This window comes from Eucalyptus grandis, chromosome 3, assembly GCF_016545825.1.
Source record: "Eucalyptus grandis isolate ANBG69807.140 chromosome 3, ASM1654582v1, whole genome shotgun sequence".
Taxonomy (NCBI): Eukaryota; Viridiplantae; Streptophyta; class Magnoliopsida; order Myrtales; family Myrtaceae; genus Eucalyptus; species Eucalyptus grandis.
The window spans coordinates 62,712,565-62,726,520 of NC_052614.1; the positions used below are offsets into that span (position 1 = coordinate 62,712,565).

Genomic DNA, 13,956 nt, shown 5'->3' on the forward strand with positions numbered 1-13,956 from the left:
AACGGGGCCATTTCCTTTTACTTTTTCCAATGCCCTAGTCTTTGTGTCTTCAACCTTGGGATAGCCTCAAATAAGAGAGGAGTTCAAGTCTTGTTATGTTGGTTTTGATTTTTGCTCAAAGCAAATGAGATTTTATGCATGACCAGAAACTGCATAACGACTGTGGGATAATCACCGATTCCACACTGTAAGTTCATGAATTAATGGTGATTTGGGGCGGGATGGACCCAAAAAAAAAAAAAAACACGTTTCTTTGCTTTCAAGATCTAACTAGACTGAGTTCGTGCTCCATCGAATTCGCACTATCGAGATTAAATCAAACGAATGCCTTTTCGACATTTTGGTGGTAAAGATAGGAATAAAATTCCGTCGGTTTTGTCCTTGCCATGATTCAACGGTCATCATATACCTTTTTTATTTATTTATTTAATAAATGAAATCTGCTTGTGTATAGCCCCCAAGATCAACATGACCTAACATAGCCCTTCCTGTCCCTACGTAGATTATACAGTGAAACTGAAACATGACCCTAAAACTTATCACACAGCAAATTCCACAAACACAATAAACTTTCTGCCAACATGAACACGAAAAATAATCTCTTGTGCCTTCACTCGGTCCTTTCCTTACTTGCGACATGCCTATCAGTAGCATGATGTTTAGTAGTCGGTACTGAATGACTTGAAGGACTTGAGGTCGAGAAATACATCGGCGACAGAACCAGCGGCTGCAGCAATGGTGATGATAAGGCAAGCCACACTTACAATCTGGAGGAACACCCACTTGGTGCTCCACTTGGGTATTTTCTTCTGCTTAATATACATCTCGACTGGGAAAAAGACCGTGAGGGGCCAAAAACCTAGCGCTCCGAGCAGCCCAACAATGTCGTTGAAGAATGGGAGGAGCATGGAGATGAAGGTGGTCCCGATCACGAAGACCGTCCTCCAGACCAACTGGAAGGGTTTGAGCTCGTAAGGGCTGCACCCGGGGATGCGGATTTCGATCTTCCTCTCGATGAACTGGCTGTTGGGAAATTTCTCATCCAAGGTCTTCTCAACATAGGCGAATAGGGGTTGGCAGTTGAATTGGTACGCGCAGAGGAGGAGGATCACGATTGCGGCGTTTGCAATGTCGACCATCCAGTATGGGTTGTGGAAGCCGAACCCAGTGAGGAGGTTTTTGGGTGCCATATCGCCAAAGGCTGCGTAGCCCGTGCACCCACAGATCATGTAGAAAAGGGTTGTGGCTGCTATGCTGATAAGACTCGCCTTCTTCGTCGTCTTTGATTCAGATGGAGAGGACCGAATGGTGTCCTAAAACAAATACAAAGTCATCATGTCAATGATTTCAATTCATCAGAACTGTTAACCATCACTAGTACTTTCTTGTGTCATGCATTTGAGAGAGCTCTGGTCACCTGAACTTCAATGAGGATGAGGAAGTACGAATAGGCAAAGGCGATGTCACCAAGAGCCTGGAAGTTCCTCCATATTTTCTGCGTTGAGGTCAGGGCCCCAATGTTGATTCCAGTGAGACTTCCCTTAATTTTCCCGGTCTCTGAAGATAAAACAAACCAGAAGAGTACACTAAATCAGAACTTCATAACTCGACTCGGTTCTATCACCAATGGAGATAGCTTAGAAACATAAATAGAGCAGTCTAGCAAGAAAAAATTTCATGTGCCTGCAAGTTTGGCAATACTGAGGCCAAGTTCAATGATGGTGTAGGTAAAGGACATGAAGGCGGCGCCGATCCACAGCCACCACAGCCGATCGAAATTGGGGATCTGAGATAAAATGATTTCAACGAAGCCAAACGCAATCATGTAAGGATTGCTGTTGATGTGACGCGGGTCCTTCTCACCTTTCTCGTGGAAGCAATTGGACCTCTTGATAGCCCTGCAATGACCATGGAAGCCAATAAAATCAAACTCACATAAATTTTGACACCATCGAAATAGCGATTACTAGAATTCTCACTGCAAATATACTCACATCATGCTGGTGGAAGATGCAATGGTGTAACCAATGGCAACCCCAAATAAGTTCACGTATAGAACCAGCTCAAAAAGCTTGATTTTGAAGCTACCTGGAGAATTTAATCAAAGAGAAGATTTTAGCACCCAACACAACATGATTGGACTTGACTCGGACATTAGTATGTGAATATGAACATGAACACAAATACAAATGTGACATACCAAGATTGTCACGGACAGCACCCATGTAGGCGTAGTTACGGTTGCCGGTGGCGGGGTCGCCGGAGCGATAACAGGTGGTGAGGAGGGTGGAGGTGTAGTAAGTGACAAAGGCAAATAGGAGCATGATGGTGGGGCCGGCAACCCAGCCGAGCTGCGCGATGGCCCAAGCCAGGGACGGCCCTCCAGATCCGATCAGTGCTGTGATTATGAGAGCGCTCGCTGTCCATACCGTCCCTGCATTCATTCACACACAAGCCAATAAAATATTCAGTGCTTCTTGTGTGCCAAAGTGACAAACCAGAAGGACTGTGATCACCGCCCCCTCTTTCCCCCACCGAGCCTTCGGCCGATCGACGAACCATCGCACCTGACGGACAAACTTCGCGACGGCAGAGGTGGAGGCTGCGCGGTGGTTCGTTGGACGAGGGCTCGGTCGTGACTCGGAGAGGCAGAGAGAGAGAGAGAGAGAGAGAGAAAGGGCACAGCCGGGACCTTTCTGGAGAACCCGTTGTATGACAGGTTCAGCGTCCCCAGGAGGCTCCTGAGCTTCGCGAGCGCTTCGGGGAGCGATCCACTGAGCGAGTCGGAGGACAGGTCCAAGTGGGCGAGGTTGCGGAGGTTCTTGATCTGGGTCGGGATCGGACTGGAGAGCGAGTTTAGGGAGAGTTCGAGAGAGACGAGTGAGGTCGCATTGAAGAGGCGGGAGGGGATGGCCTTGGAGGAGTCACTGCCGGCGAGGTTGAGCCGTCTGAGCGAGCCGAGGAGGCCGAGCTCGGAGGGGATGTAGCCGAAGAGGTTCTGACTGTCCTGAGATCACAACATCGGGTTCACGTGAAATAATTGCCAGGCTAGGCTACTTGCGAGACATATTTCTTTTTTCACTGTGTGTTTTATGGCACGGCAAATATTAGGGTGTCAAAAATATCCGTGCCGATCGGACCGGACCCAACTGGCCCTGCCCAGCCCAGCCCGACCTTAAAATTAGGGTATTTTAGGGTTGGGTTTTTTTAGGTGTTGTTATTATTTGCATTATGGTTGGGTCTAAGCTGAGTCGGCACTGATTTTTTCACAGACGAAACACCTAGTTGATCAATGCTGGCACCGGCCTAGCCTGACCTAATCCATTATATGATATTTCGGGTATCGGGTATTGGGTCGGGTTGGGTCAAGCGCACATCTATGGTTTCAGGGTTGGGTCAAGTATCATGAAAAACCAACCTGACCCGACCCATTGACACCCATTGGCAATGATCTTGAAGATAAGTGATTCTTTATGGTAGTTCATCCAAGTCTCTCATAAATAAGTCGGGGTAATTTTCACTTCACTTTTTCCGGAAAAGAAATGAAGACAACGATAAAGTTACCTGTGCATAGAGGACCACGGTCGAAGCATTCGGAGCCATTTTCTCGGGGGACATCATTGGATGCATGGACGACCTGGTTGTTTGGATTCTTCATGAGAGAGAGAGAGAGAGAGAGAGAGAGAGAGAGAGAGAGAGAGAGAGAGAGAGAGAGAGAGAGAGAGAGAGAGCTGGATAATGGAATTGAGAAGAAGGAATGAGAGTCGGAGTGGTTAGAGTTGCCAAGAGAAGAACGAAGGAATGAGAGTCGGAGAGGTGCAGCGAGGCCTGAGGGTGGCTGGAGCTGGAGTTATATAGCATAGAAACACCAGTAGGACTGTAGGACTGTAGGACCCGTAGGAACAGAGACAAAGGCATGCTAAAATTACGATTTTGCGGCGTCGAATCAAATGCAACCAGTATTAAATGCACGTTAGGTCTTGTCTTGTTTGCATGTATATGCGAAAAGGTATCGTAAAGGGGAAATTAGGAATCGTGGAAAGTCGACTTGCATGCAAGTAAAAAAGGGTGGGGTCAGCATGGGGGTCGGCATCCAATGGTCAGCCCCTAGTGGTGTGCGGGACTCGGTGGGGAATGTCATTGGGACTCATTGCCAAAAGATCGATGCTTATTTGCGTTTTTCTATTTTCCTAGTGAATCCTATAAATACGATCAATCTAGAGCAAAGACCACTCGTAGGCAGCAATAATGGCAAGAGGGGAACCGACATGGGAGAAACATTCGAGGGTCTTTACAAAATGGGAAGAGAATTTGGTTGGTTAATTAAAAAAGAAAGCATGTCATAGGTCACCTAATGATAAAGTGACAATGGTCTTTCAAGTGTCTAATAATAACCTGATAGGTATTACACACATATTTTTGAGTTCCTAGCAAAATCAAGTTTGATTAGCTATAGTAGCGAGTTGAAGAATAACAAAGGCTTGCTTGCATTTTTTCCCCCTCAAAACATGGTAGGTGGTTTGATCCTCTTATCAGAAGGGACAAAGACTATATCATATGTTAGTTGTTTATCCGACTACGTTACTTCCACTCTCGTTGTTGCATTGGATTAATGCCCCGAAAAATTTTGTCAGCCAAATATTCCGATTAAAAGGTTACCACCGCATCTCTAGATGGATAATACAAGAGGGAGTTTGCTCATGCACATGGAAATATTGCTTTCTCCTCTTTTCTCCACTATCCGCCACTCCCATTAAACAATTTCCATGATCGCATGTTGACTTCATCCATAAGCGGTTGGACCTTTTCGGTTGTGTAGTGGACCTAACTAGTCTCCATAATTCCAGTCTCCTCGGGGTACATTTTAAATGACTCGAAAGAATCGAAAAGAGACTTACTCCGACCAGATGCTTAGTAAAAGGACTTTATTTGAAGATAAATAGAAGCAACTCATATGATTTGACCTAGAAACAAGAAGAATGATCAATTAATCTATTTACAAAAGTATTACTAATAAAAGATTACTTGTTAAATAATCCGTGATTAGACGTATTTCTTTACACGGCCGTCTTGTACTCTGCTTTTTCTTTTTCCATTTATGAATCTCACATTCATTTATCTTTCTTACGTGGGATCAGCATATTGGGCAACACAAAATATAATAAAATAAAACAAAAGCTTTCCATTGAATAAGTGTTTTAAAAATCGGACATATATCAATGAAAAATGGAGCTGATGATCAAGCTTTTGGAGTTGGCGCAAGAGATCATTGGTAACATCTTCTTAAGCTTATCAAAACGATGGCCAAGCATATCTCCAAGATAAGCAAAATGTCCCCGTCCAGAAAAAACATGCTATGGATCTGCAAATTGATTGTTGCTGACAAAACGGTATAATTAAAACCAATCGATTTCAATCCTTACATTGTCTTTCGGGTCTGAAAAAGGGTTGTGGAAAGACGCGCTTTTGAATCCCGGGACGAGTGAAGTACTCCACGACCGCCTAGTCAAGCTTTGAATTTGGCCTGATTGGAGAGAGAACATCGAAGAGTGGAGGGAGGACGCTCATCCGATTCCATGTCTTAATGATGATGATTATTGCTAGGGAAGGTGGATTTATGTCGTGGGACATGCCCAACATCTGAACTTTATTTGCCAAAACTTGTCAGATACCCTCGCTCCCCCTCTCTCTTCGGTTAATGTTTTTACTTTTTTCTTCCTTTTTTTTCTTTTTCTTTTTCTTTATTCTTCTTCATCCTCTTTGTTAAATTTTGTCTCGAGTTTGAATGTTTGTAAAATGCAATCCACTTGGATAAATTTTTTTATTATTTAATTATGAAGATATTTTTCTGATAAAAATAATATTTAAGATTATGCACAAAAAAGAAAATTCGAAATTTTTTTTAAGTCTTGGATGTCTTCGGTCAACAAAAGAAGCTTCGTTGGACTGAAAAAAGGGTTTCACTTTTAAGGAGAAACCTAATTCATAATGAAGAAAAAAACCAAGGTGGGCCCATAGTCAAAACTTTGACTCTGGGCACATGGTTTCTTTTACGTGGAGAAGTGAGCTGCACGTAGGAGCCACAAGATTCAAGAAGCCACACAAGAAAGACGTCCAGCCGTGCGAAGTTTTGAATCGGAACGTGAAGCGGTACGTACGTGGACCAAAGATGAACATCGGAGTTCTTGATTTTTGTGTATATTGAACATTTTATTTTGTGCTTAAACGCATGGTAATTTTATATCTATATTCAAGTGGGTTGTTTATTTATAAATACTTTGAGTTTTGAATTAAATTTACATGTGAAAAACACTTGAGCGTATGAGCAATTGTAAACTATGATTATTCGATTATAGTGAATTATTTGCTACTCGATCTCGCTGTGGACGTAGATATTGATACTCGGATCGAATCATATAATTTTCTGGTGTTTTTATTATTTTTTGTTTATTTCTCTAGATTTTGCTCGTTGATGTAAATTGTTGTTGTCTCCGACGGAGTGAAACGCTAAAAGGAGGAAAAAGAAGAAGAAAAGAGGAAAAAGGAAAAAAAAAAGAAAAAAAGTAAAAACATTAATTGAAGAAAAAGAGAGGGAATGCACAAAGTGAAAGTAGGAAGAAGAAGAAAATAAGGAAATAAGGAAAAAAAAAGTAAAAACAATAATTGTAGAGAGAGGGGACGCGAGGGTATCTAACAAGTGGATCCCGAATTGACACGTGGCGGGCATCGAGTGGACTAGTACAAACATGTCTACACTTGGGCACCTAATATTTTCTCATGATTGCTAGGCTAGGCTACTTGTGAGGTATATTTCTTTTTTCACTACCTACGTTTTATAGAAAAAGTTTTCCTTTTTCCTTGTGAAGAATATCTCAAACTTTGCCTTGTTATTCCCTGGTTTGGTGGCGGTATCGACATTATGGCATGACAAATATTAAGGGTGTCAAAAAAACCCATGTCAGCCAAACTTGATCGACCTGACTTGGCCCAACCCTAAAATTAGGGAATTTTGGGGTCAGGCCTTTTTAGGTGTTGGTATTATTTGGGTTAGGGTCGGGTCAGATCAAGCCAAGTCGGGCCAACATTGATTTTTTCACGAACGAAACACCTAGCTAATCAGTGCCAACACTGGTTTTTTCATAGACGAAACACCTAATGATTAGTGATAGCACTGGCCCGGCCCAACCTGACCCGTTATATGATATTTCGGATCAAGTCGAGTCGGGTCGGGTCAAGCGCACATCTATGGTTTCGGGTTGGGTTGGGTATCACGAGAACCCAACCTGAGCTGACCCATTGACACCCACTGACAATGATCTTGAAGACAGGTGATTCTTTATGGTAGTTCGTCCAAGTCTCTCATAACAAGTCAGTGGTAATTTTCACTTCACTCTTTCCAGAAAAGAAATGAAGAGAGAAACAAAGTACCTGTGCGTTAGGGACGACCGTCGTCATCAAAGCATCCGAGCCACTTTCTGGGGGCCATCATTGGATACATTGGAGGCCTGGCTGTTTGGATTCTCCATGACCAGCTGTATGAGGTATATATAGCTGTATACCGTGAAGTGGGTCAATAATTAACACGTTCATTTCAGTATCTAGAAGGTCTTGTTGGCATCCATCCGCTAAATGCACATTCTGTAATTAATAATACAAGCCAATTACATTTTTATTGCTTATTGCAGAATTTTCTTATAGTGATAAAAATACATTTTTATTGATTTATTTTTGTAAGCATTACTCGCAATTATTTTTAGAAAAACGTTTTCCAAATCAATTGTTTTCACAAAACTGATCGAACTTTAATAACAAAAAAATCTTGTCTTTTGCTCATTGAAAAAGAAGAATCTTATTTCATTCAAATATGCTATGAAAATTGCATTTGTGTTCTCCAAAAGTAGACTATATTTCCCAACATTTTCAACGTTGGAAAGGCACTGCCTTACTACTTAAACTTTAATTTTGGAGCAATTTTACTCTTGACATTGATTTACAATTATAGGAATCACGAGTTCTGCACATTGTTGGTTTTTTTTTAGCACTTGTTGTGTGTGTATGTCTGTGTGTATTTTGTGCACGTGTTGTAGTTACACATACAATAAGTGCATGATTATTCACCTAGCCAGTTCAAAAAAAAAAAAAAAAAACGTGTGAATCCCATTATAATTTAGGTCAAATGATTACTTCGATCCATACGAAAGAGAGCAAATTGTGGTTAGGGTTTGAGATCGTGTACGAGGAAAGCACAGGGAATAAGATCTGAGTGTTTCACGATATCTCTTTTGGGAGGAGAAAATGGGGCTCGAGGAAAGAGTAAAAAGCGAACTTTCCATGTGCGCGAGGAAAAGAACTCCCGCTCCTAAAGTAGAACCCGGTTTCGACTTTTGAAAGTAGGAAAAGATTGTCTAGAAAATCTTCAGAACCTTGTCCTGACATGGCCTCTAGAAGCCGACCTTATCCTAGCCCCAAAGATTCTAAAACTCATGTCAGAGCCCCAAGGTGGGGTTAACAATTAATAGAACCCGACTGGTGGTGTTCTCACAATTGTTAGAACCCTTGTTAGAACCCCTAGGTGGGGTTCGGTTCTGACAATTGTTAGAAGGGAATGAGGCATTAACAATTTTCTGACAACGAAATCGATTGCATCATGCTAATCTTTCCCTAGATTCAGGTGCAATGGAGTCGGTGATTATGCCACGGTCGTTATACAATTTCTGGTCATGCATAAAATCTCATTCGCTTTTAGGAAAATCAAAACCAACATAAGAAGGCTCGAACTCCTCTCTTATTTGAGGCTATCTTAAGGTTGAAGACACAAATACTAGGGCATTGGAAAAAAAAAAAAAAGGGCTGCTCAAAAGCTGCTCGATGTCCATCTTCTACTTCTAAGTCGCCCACTTCGTCACCTGAGCAGCACGGATTCGGGCCTGCCCACCGTACCTGCGTACAACCTTCCTCGGAGCGTTTAATGGGACTCAATAATAAATAAACGGGACGGCTCATGTCCCATGGTCAACCGCCGGTGGGAATGCAAAGCAAGTGCGTGTGTGCGGGCACGCGTTTCCTTATTTTCTTCTCTCTTTAGTGGTTCCTAATTATTGAATAATATTCTTCTTTTTCGATGAGTAAAAGCTAAGATCTTTTTGTGATTAAGTGAGTAAAAACGAACTCGTGTCATTACCACCGGCCGCGGTGGCTCCACTGACTAAAACTCTACTGATCCTCAACGAAGAGGTGAAGGGTTTAAAACCCAGGGAAGACGCTAGGTGTATTAAGTGTGACTCAGGGGTGGTGGGTCCTCCTGCTTAAGTGTCATCTGGGGGTTTACGGCGCGGCTGTAGGCTGCAAGCCGGTTCCTCAAGCACCAAAAAAAAAAAAAAAACGAACTCGTGTCATTGGTACGTTTTGATGAGGTGAGCTAAAAGGTGGGAGTGCGGGTAGGAGGACACCACCGCCGGAAACTTTCAGCCGCTAGTGATCGGCGGACTCTCCGAGGAATATCATTGAAACTTGTTTTGAAAAGATCATTACTCATTTGCGCTTTTTCTATTTTTTTTCTTGTGAATCCTATCAATAAGATTATCAGAAGGCCGTGAGAAAGGAAAACTTCAATCCAATCTACGTCGTCAGTTAGGAAGGCAGAAGTCCATAGGTGTGTTGGAATATAATATGCGGAAACGACAAGATTTTGCAATTACGTGATTCGATCTGAGTGTCGGTATCTACGTATACGGAAAGAGTCAACAGCAAATAATCCATTATAATCGGACAATCAAAGTTTATAATCGCTCGCAACTGCACCAACGCAGCCAAATATTCTGATTAAAAGATTACCACCGCCATCTCCACTATTTTGAGGCTCCAGTACAAATTCCATGATCACACATTAACTTTATCCATAACTGGTTGTAACCCTTCCATTGGGTAGTGGACTCGACTAATCTCCATAGTTCCAGTCTCCTCGAGGTACATTTTGAATGACCCGAAGAAATCGAAAAGAGACTTACTATGACCAGACGCTTAGTAAAGAGAATTTATTTGAAGATAAATAGAAGCAACTCATATGATTCAACCTAGAAACAAGAAAAATGACCAATTATTCTATTTACAAATTTATTACTAATAAAAGATTGCTTGTTAAATAATCCATGATTAGACATAAATATTTTGGGTTAATACCCTGAAAAACTCTAAATTAGTACAAGTGTGACAAATTTACCAAAAACTATTTTTTTGACTATGAAAAACCCCAAACCGGTACACTCGTGACAACTTTACTCCAACTGACCATAAAAAACCATAAATTGCTATATTGATAACATATTTACCCCAAACTAATTTAATCGATCGCCAAAAATCTCAAATTGGTACATTTGTGACAGATATACCCCATGTTAAATTGGATTAAGATCACAATAAAATCACAAAATTTGTAAACTGTGACAAACATAGAATAAAATCTCAAATCGATATACCAGTCAGCTATCACATGGTATTTAATTTAATAATTTGACAGTAAAATTTAAGGGAAACTAACAAAGGGTAAATTTGTTACAAGTGTACCAGTTTGGGGTAAATTTGTCACAGGTGTACCAATTTAAGGTTTTTCAGGATATTAACCCAAATATTTTCCATGGCTGTCTTGTACTTGCTTTTCTTTTTCCATTTATGAATCTCACATTTATATATCTTTTTTACGTGAGATTGACATATTGGGCAACACAAAATTAAATAAAATATAACAAAAGTTGTCCTTCGAATAATTCTTATAAAAATCAGACATATATCAATAAATATGGAACTCATGATCAAGCTTTTGGAGTTGGCCCAAGAGATCATTGGTAACATCTTCTTAAGCTTATCAAAACGATGGCCACGCATATCTCCAAGATAAGCAAAATGTCCCCGTCCAAAAAAAAAAAAAAAAAAAAAAGCATGCTATGGATCTGCAAATTGATTGCTGCTGAAAAAACGGTATAATTAAAACCAATCGATTTCAATCCTTATATTCTCTTTCGGATCTGAAAAAGGGTTGTGGAGAGATAAAATCGAAGCATACCCCGACTGTCTAATCAAGCTTTGAACTTGGCCTGGTTATGCCAATCATAAAACCGTATTAAGCTCCTGAAAGATTAATTAAAGCAGGCAAAAGGAGAGAGAAAATCGAAGAGTGGAAGGAGTTGACCCTCATCTGATTCTATCATTTCTATGTAGTCGCTTCGTGGAGGGTAAAGGAGGAAGTCATATTAGGCCCGATAAAAAGCCAACCCTTTTGCCAACTTAAATTAATACAGGATAGTGGAATTCTGGCTGTTGTCTTGCTCTTCAAGTGCTTATAACTCATTAGTAAAGGATAAGTCCTCTCTCGAAATGAAGAGACTCCCCCCTCTCGAAATGAAGGGAATTCTATACCTGGTGTAAGCTATGGTTACTACAGCCCTAACCCCAAATTTAACCACTGCAATCCTTCTCCGCTTCTTAATTCTGTCTTCCCTCTTGAGTTTCGAGTGATTGTCATCTTCTTCGGAATTACCGATGGGCTCTCACTTCCAGCACTACCTTCAATTGTATTTATATATACAATCCTGATTGTGATCTTCGGAATTGAAGGTGGGCTCTGCTATCATGCAGTATCTTCACCGTTTTTCGGTATCTACCTTTATATAATTGCACACGGTAAGATTTATGCTCCGTTCGTTTCACGGAAAATAATTTCTAGGAAAATGTTTTCCGGATTTTCTGGTGTTCGTTTCATGGAAAACCAACTACTCAAGGAAAATGTTTTCCACTTTTGAGAAGTGGAAAACATTTTCCATAACTTCTTCCACCTTATATCTTTTTACTATCACATTTTTATTTTATTTTTATGCTTTTTTTTTTTTTTTTCTTTTCTTTCTTTCCTTTTCATCTTTCTTCCTTAGCTTGGCTGGTGGCCGGCCCCGACAGTGGCCGGCGACCCGCCGCGGCTGCGAGCCAGCTCGAGCTTCGCCCCAAGCCGGTGAGGCTCCGCCTAGCCCGATTTGTGGAAATCGAGCTCGCCTGAGCCCGGCGAGCTCTAGCCTCGCTGGCTTGGGGCGGAGCCCTCTGGCTTCGCCAGATCCGGCGAGCTGGGCGGGGCTCGGGCCTCGCCCAAGCTCGCTAGAGGTGTGGCGAGCCACGAGCTCGCCAAATTTGGCGGGGAGCTCGGGCTCGCCCGAATCGGGAGCCCGAGCTCCACCGCCAAATCCAATGAGCTTGCGGCTCGCCGAGCCCGACGAACCTCCGGCGAGCTTGGGTGAGATCAGCCGAGCCTCGAGCTCGCCGGATCGGCGATCGGATCTTGGTCGGCCCGCTAGGTAGATTAGCCATCGTCGGGCGTGCGGCGGCGGAGGAAGGAGGAAGGAGGAAGGATGAAGGATGAGGAAAAGAAAAGGAAAAAAAAAAAAGAAAAAGAAAGAAAGAAAGAAAGAAAGAAATAAATAAAAATTTTGATTTTTTAAAATATAAATAATTAAAACTTTATTTTTAAAAAATATAAAAAAAATAAAACTAATGAACGGTGGAAAATAATAAAAATTGTATTTTTAAAAATACAAATATTTTTGGTCAATTAAAAATATTAAAATTCACTTTTTTGATAATTTTTTATAAACAATTAAATTAGTTAACGAACGGTGGAAAATGTTTTCCACTCAAAATTTAAGTTTCAGCCGAACACTGGAAAATATAGTCATTTTCCTCCCGGAAAATGACTTATGGGAAAATGTTTTTCGGAGATGGTCTATTTTCCGCGAAACGAACGGACCCTTAGTTCCCTTGTTTCTTCATAATTCTGGCTATATTGACTGTCTTGATTTCTGCATGTCAATCTTTGGAGAATCTGCCACTTTAGATGAATTGTATCTATGGCCTCTTATCGGTTCTTACTCAGTACTCCGCTAGACTACTGGGTTTTCTTGTTTCTGTTCTTTGTACGGTGGGATGGCATCGGAAGAGTTCAACGACTCTGTGCGACTAGCTGCCTTGTGCTCCAGATTGGGTAGGCTTACTACTGAGAAGACTATCGATGTCTGGGATGATGAACCACCTCCTAAAAAATTAGAAGAATGTAGCTTAACTTTAGTGGGGATAATACTTTCTAATCTGTCCATCAACTTCCCTGCATTCCAGAGTACATTAAAAAAGGCTTGGCGAACTAAGCGAGTTGACTTTTCACAACGAGAGGTTGGCCTATATGTAGTCAAATTTCAATTGGTTGCTGATAAACGACATGTTCTGGATGGTAGTCCTTGGCTCTTTTCGAGTCACCTCTTTATACTCAGGCCATGGTAGCCCAATACTCCTCTCCATTGCTATGATTTTTCAACATGTGCCTTATCGGTACAAATTTTTTGACTGCCATTGGAATGGACTGCTGAGAAGATGATAACTAAGGCTATGCAAGACATTGGTCGGGTAATAGAAGTCCGACTTGACACTAAAGAGGGACCTACTGCTAGGACAGGTTGAGTGAGGGTCGACTTAAATCTGCAAGACCCTTTAAGAACAGGTAAGTTGTTTCGTATTGATGGGAAACTGCTGTGGCTGGATTTTCGCTATGAGCATCTCTCGCATTTTTGTTACTCTTGTGGGAAGTTGGGTCATTATGCAATGTATTGCAAGGAAATTCCCTATGACAGCTAAATTTGAAGCACGTGATAGTATGGTCTATGGTCAGTGGCTAAAGGCTGAAGTCAAAGAAACTAGTCTTTATTGGCAATCTTTATATGCACCTCAATCTATAACAGATCAGTCTGAAGATACTATGCCTGAGACGCTTCCATCACAGCTGCTGAATGTACCTCTTTTGCCTCTAGTGACTCATAACGCAGTAGCAACAGTAGCTCCACCGGTTTCTCCAATCCCTCAGCAAACTACAGGAACTGACCAACTGCATTCTCAAATGGACTTTATGGATGGGACTTCTATTCATACCAC

The 13,956-nt window shown here is 41.6% G+C and overlaps 1 pseudogene; it reads right to left on the minus strand.

Annotated features, from left to right (window-relative positions):
- Positions 1-659: 659 nt before the first annotated feature.
- Positions 660-7,486, minus strand: LOC104438308 (annotated as a pseudogene).
- Positions 7,487-13,956: the final 6,470 nt, after the last annotated feature.